We start from the raw sequence: 12,152 nt of genomic DNA, 5'->3' as shown, positions 1-12,152 counted from the left end.
CCCATCACCTCGCCGGAGCTCCATCCCGTCGCCATGGCCTCGTCTCATTACCTCTCTATCCAGATTCGCGCGGGGTAAAGCGACTAAGTCCCGAGATCTTAACAGCATCATATAGCATATTCCGGTGATCATATCTATGTGCATGGTTGCCCGATTTTGAAGATCTAGATATGTATGATGTTGTGTTCTCTGTGATCTACATGGTGGTATAATTTTTATGCATGATACTATTAATATTGATGCCTTAATCATCATTGCAAAAGTGCTACATGATGTAACCTGCTAAGTACTGTCATAACTTGCTAATTTGTCTTCTTCATAGCATTTTGTGTGTTTCTCTTTTGAGCATCATGTCAACATGTTTTAGGAGCATATTCATGACATCTTAAAGTGGTGCAATCCATGTATTTTTATGTGTCATGTGGTGACTAGCACAAGCATGCAAAGTAGGGTACTTGCTGTTGCTGATTTCTATGAGTTGATGATTTTTGGTAAGTCTGAATCTGCTACATTATGTTTCCATGTTAACTTGATGCTACAAGTGAATCCGTGCATACACTGGAGATTCTCAGTAAGGATGTTTTGTAGATCTTGTTATGCTCTATCAATCCATGCCCTTGGTTGCATTTATAGCCTACCATAGCTTGTTGTTATCATGCTCTCAAATTGCTAAATAATACTTCTGTCAGCCTGTATCAGTAAGTTCAGTTTTGCCATGTGAATAGCTAGCGTTCTATGCATCCTGTGACCATGTTCTTGACATGAGTAGTTGCACAAATATGCCTTCTTGTTGTTAGTTACATTCACATGCCATGAAATGCTTTGTGGTGAGTTGCAAAAGCTCGCAAACATGCCTACTTGTCGCTGTTCCTTCCATGTTCAGTTTATTTCACTAAGTCTGTGAATCTGTTATCATTTGCAATCTTGCCATGATGTTTTGAGCATGTTCTAGTGTTTTCTAGCAGGAGCTCAGTTTTCATGTTTTGTAGTGCTTGACATGTACATGTTTGCCATGCCCTTTGATGCTATGACATGTTCTTGTAGCATATCCTTTTGTTGTCTCAAAGTATGAATCATGAATCTTTTTTCAGCCTTACTCTGTTTTTCACTAAGTCTGAGAATCTGTTATGACTTGCTTAATTGTCTTGATGAATGCCATTAATATAGAGGTTATATCGAGATGCTTAGTAATCATGTTTTGCCATGTTTAAACTTTAATTTAATGCCATGCTTTTGTTTGCAATGATCTTGCACTGTAGCATGTTTGTTTCATGCCTCCAGCATGTCAACATGTTATTTCTGCTCACATGTATGCCCTGTTTTTCACAAAGTCATAATCTGTGTTATAAAGTTGCTTCTTGCTTTCATCATATTGGGTTAATCCTGATGCCTATGAACCTGAATCTTGTTGTTATTTGAAGCATGTAATCTGTACTTTAAGTGCATGTCATGTTTGTGCATATCTTGTTCTTGTAGCAGGTTGTTTTGGTGCTTGTAAGATGCCTAGTTGCTGTTTTGGACAACTTGTCCTTTAAACTTGGTTCGGGTGTATGTGTTGAACTGTGGCTCCATTTGGAGCATGCTCTATATGAAACTTGTTTGGTTTTGCATGTAGTTTCATCTTTCCTTGTTGCATCCTTGGATTGAGCATGTGTGCTTGATGTTTGAATGCATTTTGCATCAATGCCATGTTTAACTTGTTTTGCTCATATCTTCTAGTCCGTAGCTCCGAATTAAATGAACTTTATGTGTACCTTGACTAGAAAGACGCATAGATCATCATGGTGCACTTTAACTTGCTGCTTAACAACGTCAACATAATGTGTTATTCGGATCTAGACCAATTTTGAAATTTTCATATGGGGAGTTTCCAGAATTGTTATATGTTGATTCCAGCCTCATTTAAACTTGCTTTGATGTGTTGTTCTTCTATGCATCATCTCTTGCCATGAGTAGCATCATTTAGACTTGACATGCATCATACTTGGTTGAGCATCATGTCATGTTTATGTGTTGTGTGTTTACCATGGTGTTTGCTTCTTTCCAGTTGTGCTTCTTCTTGTTAGTTCCTGTTTCATTGCGATCATGAGGATTCGTTTGACTACGCTTGGTTCGTCTTCGTGGCTTCGTCTTCTTCATGGACTCGTTTTTCTTCCAGCGGCATTTCAGGCATTTCATGGACTCGTTTTTCTTCCAGCGGCTATGTCGCGCTACCTACCACTCGTTTATCAAGACTCCTAATATGCCATGATAGCCTCTAACATTTTTACCCTTCCTAGCAAACTAGTGTTTGGCTATGTTACCGCTTTGCTCAGCCCCTCTTATAGCGTTGCTAGTTGCAGGTGTAGTTGTAGGTTGTTCCATGTTGGGACATGGATATCATGGGATATCACAATATCTCTTATTTAATTAATGCATCTATATACTTGGTAAAGGGTGGAAGGCTCGGCCTTTTGCCTGGTGTTTTGTTCCACTCTTGCCGCCCTAGTTTCCGTCATACCGGTGTTATGTTCCTTGATTTTGTGTCCCTAACATGGTGAGGGTTTATGGGGCCCTCTTGATAGTTCGCTTAGAATAGAACTCTTACAGCAAGGCCCAACATTGGTTTTAACATTTCCCATAATAATATTGAACTAAATAATTAATTGGCATAGGGCGTCATGAACCCGAGGATTCTTTTCTACATATAGGGGGCCAGTGCCGATGGTGTTGGTCCCAAACTAGAGCCCCGTGCGGGGGACCTCCCCTAGGAAACTTGGGGTATCTGGATCCTCTATGCTTCGCTTATCCGGTCGTGGCCTGAGACGAGATACGCGCGGCTACTATCACGGTGTCGGCACGTCGGGAGGTCTTGCTGGATTTGTTTTACCATTGTTGAAATGTCTTGTGCACCGGGATTCCGAGTTTGATCGGAGGGTCCCACAATGGAGGCTTGTCATGGGCTAAGTTGGGACACTCCTGCAAGGTTTAAACTTTCAAGAGCCCTGCCCGCGGTTATGTGGCAGATGGGCTTTTGTTCATATCCAGTTGTAGTGAACTTGAAGTAAACTCAACTAAAACACACCACCCGCGTGCGTAATCGTGACGGTCTCTTTTTGAGCGTGCCAGGAGAGAACACAGTGGGGTTATGTTTGACGTAAGTAGTTCAGGATCACTTCTTGATCATTACTAGTTTGCGACCGTTTGCATAGCTTCTCATCTTATTCTGGTATTCGTAAGTTAGCCACCATACAATGCTTAGCCGCTTGCTGCAACCTCACCACTTATCCTTTCCATACCCATTAAGCTTTGCTAGTCTTGATACCCATGGTAATGGGATTGCTGAATCCTCATGGCTCAAAGATTTGTACAACAACAGTTGCAGGTACATGTAATGCGATGATCATGATGTGAGAGCGATGTTTAACCTTTTTGGAGTTCTTCTTCGTCGATCTGGGGATAGGTTCTTGGTCGACAGCTTGGGCTAGCAGGGTGGATGTTGTCTGAGTTTCTATTTGTGCTTCATCCGTAGTCGGATGTTGTTCTCATGTATGATGTTTGATGTATTCATGTGTCATTTGTATGCCTTTGTAGGTATCCCCAACTATTATGTTATGGTACGATGTAATGATATCCGCCTTACAAAAGTGTGTCAATATGCGGTTCTATCCTTGGTGGGATCTTCGAGTTCCTTTAGGATAGAGTCGCATATTGGGCACGACAAGTTGCAGGCAGGAGTCGGTCTATGTGTGGAGTAATAGTAGTAGATGTAGGCATGGAGTCGGTCTACATGATATGAACGTGATGCCTATATTCAAGATCATTGCCTTAGATATCATCATAACTTTGCGCTTTTCTATCAATTGCTTGGCAGTAATTTGTTCACCCACTGTAATAATTACTATCTTGAGAGAAGCCTCTAGTGAATCCTATGGCCCCTGGGTCCATTTTCCATCATATAAGTTTCCGATCTACAACTTCAGTTTCCTATTTACTTTCTTTGCAATCTTTTACTTTCTGTTCCATAAACCAAAAATATTACTTTACCGTTTATCCATCTCTATCAGATCTCACTTTCCAAATAACCATGAAGGGATTGACAACCGCTTTGTCGCGTTGGGTGCAAGTTGGTGTTTGTTTGTGCAGGTATTCGGTGGCTTGCGCATTGTCTCCTACTGGATTGATACCTTGGTTCTCAAAAGCTGAGGAAAATACTTACTCTACTTTGTTGCATCACCCTTTCCTCTTCAAGGTAAAAACTAACACAAGCTCAAGAGGTACAGCAGCAACACGTATATCCTCAAGATATTGTAAGCATGTGAAACATTGTTCAGTTTCTAACTCCCAAGTGAGGTATACATCAGGAATGTATCTACCCCTCAAATGGTGGAATATTCAATTTTATATTAGGATTATCGTCATAATATCATACATGAGGTGGTGCTGCAGACCTACTGTTGCGATTATATGCATGAGTCGACTTGGTGGTGGTGGTGGTGGTGCTGGTGATTGCACGTAGTTCTGATTTTGATCAACCTCATCCTCGTAATAGTCCTCCGCCTCTGCAGTAGCAGTAGGAGCTAAAAAAGCATCAACAACAGTAGAAACGGCACGACAAGTTTGTCCTGGATCAAGAGAAACACGCTGCCCTCGCCCTTCTAGACCGCAGTTTGGAAGTTGTTGTTAATATTGTTGCAATGGTATAGTAGATGCGGTCCGTGGCTGTGGTAGACGTGCGAGCACTTCATCGAACTTGGCGCCCAACTTGGTGTCAATTGTCTTCTAAATGTCATCGATCCTCTCTAGTGCCTTTCCAAAGATGGCCATCACGTCTTCCACCTATTGACTCAACATGTGCTAAAATTTATCATGAAGCTCCTTCTTCGTCATGTTCTCCCAGTCAATCGCGTTGGCTTTTGATCCTTTCATGGTTAGCAGCAATATAAATACATAAGAATATGATCCTACAGACTACTAAGAAGTGGTGGTGGTGGGGTGTCACAAATCCTCAAGCAAATCTCAACTTCTTACAAGTTCTTACCTAGCAGCATTTGGTGATCGTCAACCGTTGTAGTCAAAACTCTCAAAGCTTGGATAGAGGGATTACTAGGGAGAGTCAAATGCACGACGTAGATATATGTGGAGCTGGGAAGGCATATAATATGGTAGCAAAAAGGGTCAGCAATAATCAATGCAGAGATGCAAATTTGAATAAACGCTCAACGATGGGATTGTGCTGGTCCTAGGCTAGACTGTGCTAGAGACGTGAGGCTAGAACACTAACAAAATCATGGTGCTACACGTAAACAAGGGAGGAGCACACTCTGAATCTCTCTCTTTTCTTCTTCCTTTCTTCACTATTTTTGCACTTTTCTTCCTCTCTTTTTTTGCTCCGCAACAATTTTTTTGAAAAAGTCTACAAATGGTCTAAAAACTGCCTAGCCAGAATTTTCTACACTTAGTTTTTTAAAACTAGAACTCTTTTTCTTGTATGGGTAGCACGAAATTTGGGGAATCCGACTTGTTCACGACTCGTAGTATCGCGTGACCTGGAACTCGGAAATAAAGGAACAAATACTGGACTTGGACTAGAACTAGGACTGGTGTCAGAGATGAATCTGGTGGAACTCGGACTGGTGACGGTATATGATGGTGGTATGTGTGGACTCGGATTGGTGGTTGGATATGGCGATGCTATATGTGGACTCGGATTGGTGGTTGTATATGGCAGTGGCGATTGATATGGTGGGGGTGGTGGTATATGGAAGCAGTGATGTATATGGTGGGGTGGTGGTATATTGTTGTGGTGAAGATGGTGCGCCGACGACTGCTATGTCTTGAGCTTGCGTTGGTTTTCCCCGAAGAGGAAGGGATGATGCAGCAGAGTAGCGTAAGTATTTCCCTCAGTTTTTGAGAACCAAGGTATCAATCCAGTAGGAGCCCACGCTCAAGTCCCTCATACCTGCACAAAGCGATAGCTACTCGCAACCAACGCGATTAGGGGTTGTCAAGTCCTTCACGGTCACTTACGAGAGTGAGATCTGATAGATATAATATTTTTGGTATTTTTGGTATAAAGATGCAAAGTAAAAAGTAAAGGCAAAGTAAAAAGCAAAGCAAGATTAAAGTGATGGAGATTGATATGATGAGAATAGACCCGGGGGCCATAGGTTTCACTAGTGGCTTCTCTCAAGAGCATAAGTATTCTACGGTGGGTGAACAAATTATTGTTGAGCAATTGATAGATCTGAGCATAGTTATGAGAATATCTAGGCATGATCATGTATATAGGCATCACGTCCGTGACAAGTAGATCGAAACGATTCTGCATCTACTACTATTACTCCACTCATCGACCGCTATCCAGCATGCATCTAGAGTATTAAGTTAAAAACAAAGTAACCCTTAAGCAAGATGACATGATGTAGAGAGATAAATTCATGCAATATGAAATAAACCCCATCTTGTTATCCTCAATGGCAACGATACAATACGCGCCTTGATGCCCCTTCTGTCACTGGGTAAGGACACCGCAAGATCGAACCCAAAGCTAAGCACTTCTCCCATGGCAAGAACTACCAATCTAGTTGGCCAAACCAAATGGATAATTCAAAGAGACCTGCAAAGATAACCAATCATACATAAAAGAATTCAGAGAAGATTCAAATATTATTCATAGAGAAGATTACATCGAATAGATCTCCACAAGAGAGGGGGAGAACTTTGTATTGAGATTCAAAGAGAGAGAAGAAGCCATCTAGCTACTAACTATGGACCCGAAGGTCTGAGGTAAACTACTCACACTTCATTGGAGGGGCTAGGATGATGTAGAAGCCCTCCGTGATGACGGCCCTCTTCCGGCGGAGCTCCGGAATAGGCCCCAAGATGGGATCTCGTGGATACAGAAAGTTGCGGCGGTGGAACTAGGTTTTTGGCTCCTCTTCTGATCATTTGGGGGTACGTGTGTATATAGAGGAGGAAGAAGTACGCCGGAGGAGCAACGAGGGGCCCACGAGGCAGGGGGCGCGCCCTATGGGGGCGCCCCCCACCCTCGTGACCGCCTCTTTTGATCCTTGGAGCAGGGTCCAAGTCTCCTGGATCATGTTTAGTGAGAAAATCACGTTCCCGAAGATTTTATTCCGTTTGGACTCCGTTTGATATTCTGTTTATCCGAAACACTAAAATAGGAAAAAACAGCAATTCTGGGCTGGGCCTCCGGTTAATAGGTTAGTCCCAAAAATAATATAAAAGTGGAAAAAAAGCCCAATATAGTCCAAAACAGTTGATAATATAGCATGGAGCAATCAAAAATTATAGATACGTTGGAGACGTATCAGCGACGTGACAACCTGTGACCAAAACTCGAAATTCTAAAGGAACTAGACACTAAGACGAGCAACACGAAACGACGAGGCAACCGAAAATTCAACAAAGCAAAATTCTAAAAAGATTATGCAAAGTCTCAGATTGGTTCGGATATGATGAACTAACCCTATTTTTTTAGCTTTTTCGTGGACTATAGATATGAAAAACAGACTCGATCTAAACTAGGAAAAATTGTAAAATCTCACTAAGCAACCTGGAAATCCGATACCACTTGATAGAGGCGAAGGTGTCCCGATGTTTTTATGAGATAGCTATCATTTTCTGTGGGAGTCGACTTTGACTACCCGACTACAAACGTCCGAACACGTCGCGCCTTAGAAATCGCTAAACCAACTTCCGAGGGGTTATTGACCACGCCGGAGCACGATCAACCTGACCACCAGGGTCTATTTCCTGCGAGCAAATGAAGAACAAGCAAGAAACTGATATTGCAAGCTGGATATTGTGATTGCAAGAGGAAAGCTTTATTGATGAAAGTGGGGTTTTGTGACGTCTTGCTCTGGTCGCTGAACACAAACGAAATACATGAAGTTGCAGCTATGGTGAATTTTTAATCTAAACGACGCCCTAAGGGTTGTATATATGAAGGAGTAGGGGGAATTTCTTGGACCTTGTAGGAGGGGTCTAAAACCAACCCTAACATTGTTTCCCCGCACATACGGACTCTAAAAATAGCCTATACTTAAGTATTTCAAAATTACATGGGCCTGGCCGAAAAATAAGGTGGCACAGCACCTAAAATAAGCTATGGACGAAAGTTATGAAGGGCATCTTGTATATTTCGTCCATGTCCTTGTGGGTCATCACGGAGGCTTCAAAGTGCTAAAATATGCACTAGAAACGCCATTCTGGATCCCTTCGCATGTGCCTTCTTCTCCATGCTTGATCGTGCTCTGGTGTTCATCCCTCTCGTCCATGCTAGGGCCTTCATTAGTAATCAACACAAATGTATCCAATTTAGGCAGCATCATATTCTCATGAACATTAGAATTGTCACCAAAAAATGAAAGTACCGGGTAATTCAATTGGCATGCGCGAGCTCTAGAATTGGTCAGGTATGTATAGCAGCAGGGGATGTGAGTGTAACAAACGCATTGATGTCCTCATCGGAGTCCACCATATCTACCGATGGATTGAATAAGATCATTCAGACCCTTAACTCGGTCGTCCCGGCTAAATTAAGGCTTGGGGGCTACTAGGTTAGGTTATGTGTTCGGTTATCAAACCAATAGCGTACCTGCAGGTTGGTCGACAGAAGTTTGGCGGCTCCCTCGAGCCCTGCTCAGGCGGCACCAAGATACACGTCTATCGAACTAAGAGTGTTAAACTCATGTTCAGAAAACACAGAATGACGAAGTGACTCCTTCCGTCGTCGGTGATTCATCACATTTTTTACTCCGGAGTTGGTAACTGAGCCGTCCTCGGGGTCCCCTAGATGTTGGTCCTCGGCAGCGACCTCTAAGGTGGCGCAGACCATAGCCGGAGACCTCAGTTTTGGATTACCCCCCTACACCTATTCAACGTCCTCGGACAAAGGTGGTTATACACATCGCCTGCAGGTCACAGCAAAGAAAATTATGGGTATTTGTAGCGGCTGTCAAAAACAAAATGCCGAAAGTATAGTGAACATATTACCTCTTGGTTGCGGGCACGGTTGATGTAACTACCGCTGCCGCCACACATTTGAACGCCCTGCGGCCGTTCGGTGCTGACACAGCCGGTACCGCTCTCGCTGGTGTTCGGCATGTTGTGTGGTGGCCCTTGGGGGTAGAAGTCAGTGTGCTAGGGGTGGCATGAGGTAAGCGTCTTTTTCGAGAAAAAATATTTTTCTCACTTATGACAGAGGAAGGAAGCGTCCTGGGGTGATCAGCCAAAAGGGACACTTTAAAGCCATCGAGGCATTCCTGATGGAAGACTCCCTCTTCAAAATCAATCGATGTTTCGGGATCATCAACACAAGAGTAGCTCTCCGATTGAGGAGTGGGGCATCTCACCGTCTCGATCTAGCCCCTCCAGCTCTGCTCAGACAGATTAGATACCTGAGTAAGAAAGACTAACATATCATCCGAATTATAGAGTATTTAAATACTCACCATTTTGATGGGTTTAAAGTTTGAGAATTCTTTGGGCTTCAATTGGGAGAAGTCTTGCTCTTCTCCCTTGAAGAGGCCGACTAAGACAGCTGCCATTGCCACCTGATCGGCGGGTTCCTTTTCTATGGAACATGTCGAGTCATTCGCCCCATTATGACGCCATATGGGGTGCACCCTTTGTTGGAGGGGTTGGACGCACCGGGCGATGGCTGCGACCATTACATCGATGATGATTAACCCATTGTGGGACAACCACCTTACTTGAGCGGCTAGGCGTGATACCTTAGCACTTTCCTTTTGGGAAGGACTCTTCGGCCGCCAGTTAAACTGCTTCTTCGAAGAAACGAGAGAGAATTCGGGCAGCCCCCTTCGAGTTGGATCGAATAAGGGGACATCCTCAATGTAGAACCACTCTGAGGTCGACTCCTCGACATCCTTCTTGGTAATCCCTATCGGATACCCAGTCCCAGCAATACGCCATACTTCAGCTCCTCCGACCTCATGAATTTCCCCTCCTTGGGTGCGGGGGACAAGACATAAAAATTTCCTCCACAAATCGAAGTGTGCGTCACAACCCAGGAACATCTCACAAAGGGCGACATAGCCCGAGATGTGTAGAATTGATCCCGGGGTGAGATGGTAGAGTTCGATCCCATAAAACTCTAATAAACCCCTCAAAAAGGGATGAATGGGGAATCCTAGACCTCGTAAGAGAAAAGGCGTGAAGCATACCCTTTCTTCCCCGTGCGGGCAAGGGATGTTTTCTGCAAAAGCCTCACCATCTATAGAGATCAATCCGGGGTGGGTGAACACGAGATCTGATGCAGTTAGATAAACCTGCGTCTCGAGGTTTCTCAACCTCATTTGAGAAACAGAGTAGCTAGCCCAATTGCCTTGATGGGGGTCGTGAGGACGCGAAGAGGAGCTTGGGGCACTTGCCATTGTTTAAGGCTTGCTTAGCTCTAGCTTTGCGGTGATTCGAGATCAAGTGCAACAACTTTCGTGTTTTTCGGCCTGTTAAATAGACGTCTCTCCCAGGCCTGTAGGGGCATTTCTGTAAAAGGATTTTGGGCCATTTGTTTTCCTCTTACGCACAGAAAATCAAGGGGTGTCATTAATTATGAATGACAAAGACGATGCGACAAACCCCACAATACTTCACTGACCGAAGTGTCGAGAGTAGCTGAGCTACCATCAGCCCGATATTGGAGATGGGAGGAACTCGCCCCTCAAGCTGAAGAGTTCAAGAGGCACAAAGCTAATGAAGATTATGGACCTCGGCGTTGGAGGCAAGTTTGGGGACTACTGAGTGTGTCCGGGAGTATGGGGTCCTCGGGATGCCGGCCTATATCTCATGGGCCGGACTAATGGGCTACTTTTGGTTCGTTGGAGGAAGACAGGACTGCAGACGACCCCGTGCTCCAGAAGGAAACGTTTGGAGACTGGGTGTATCCTCGAAGTCTCACTTGTGTGATCAACATGTTTATCCAACGATGGTAACCAACATATGTAACCCTAGGTACCCCCGGTGTCTATATAAACAAGATGGTTTAGTCCGTAGAGGGGGAGAACCATCATCATACCCACCTAGGGTTTAGTTCATCCGATCTCGTAGTAGATCAACCCTGTAATTGTCATACAAACACATCAATACAATCAAGCATGACGTAGGGTTTTACCTCTTCGAGAGGGCCCGAACCTAGATAAATATTGTCTTTATGCCCCTTGTTACCCATCGATCCAGGATCCACAGCTCGGGACTCCCTACCCGAGATCTTCCGGTTTTGACACCGGCAGATGGGGCATCAGCTAGTTGCGTGTGTGAGTGCGTCGCTGGGCTGGATTGGCGCTGGCAGATTTTCTGTGCTTGGTTCATGTGTTGACGTCCTTCGCATAGGGTATTCACTGGCCTGTAGCTACCTTTGCATATTATCCAGCAATCCAGCTCAAAAGAAAAAAAAAGTTGGTGCCGCAATTATACATTACTGTAGGTAACTATGAGAGAAGTGTGGGTTCGCTTAAAAAAAGTGTAGGTTGGCTAATAAAAGATAGAACTGTGAGGTACTGGCCAATGGAGCTCTTGCTCTATGGTGCGTAAAAACTGAAGAAGAAGAAGAAGAAGAAGAAGAAGAAGAAGAAGAAGAAAATCAAGTTTTAAGTTTCAATTTTTTTAGAAACATTACACATGTATATTGGAATATATACTAGATGTTTGTAAAGTTTCATGATGAAATATGGTTTCATGTGATCTGCACAAAAGATATCGTAAATCAGACATGAAGTATACATCCCAATGTATATGTGCATTTTTTTCAAAAAGAAAGTTGGTTTTGATTTTTATAAAATTTCAAGTCTATGTTGTTCGGGGGCCAAAAATTGTCATTCTACGAACATTAATTCATTATATAGCCAAGGAACACCACCCTGGCAAAAATCAAGTAAAAAAACATAAAAAACCTATATGTAGCTTTGACGAATGGACCATACTCAGAACAGCATGTGAAGACCATGTGACGTATATGCGTTTACGCCTATATCAGATATTGACGTCAGGTAAACACATAAACCATTCCAAGATCGAGATTGGACAACTCTTTTCAAGAAAAATAAGTTGTGATACACACAAATACACGCTTCAACCCATCGTAAAAGCATGACCTAAATCCACCTAGAATCACATGCGAAGAAAGACGC

Source organism: Triticum aestivum, chromosome 2A, assembly GCF_018294505.1.
Source record: "Triticum aestivum cultivar Chinese Spring chromosome 2A, IWGSC CS RefSeq v2.1, whole genome shotgun sequence".
NCBI classification, from domain to species: Eukaryota; Viridiplantae; Streptophyta; class Magnoliopsida; order Poales; family Poaceae; genus Triticum; species Triticum aestivum.
Note: the sequence above shows the minus strand (reverse complement) of the source record.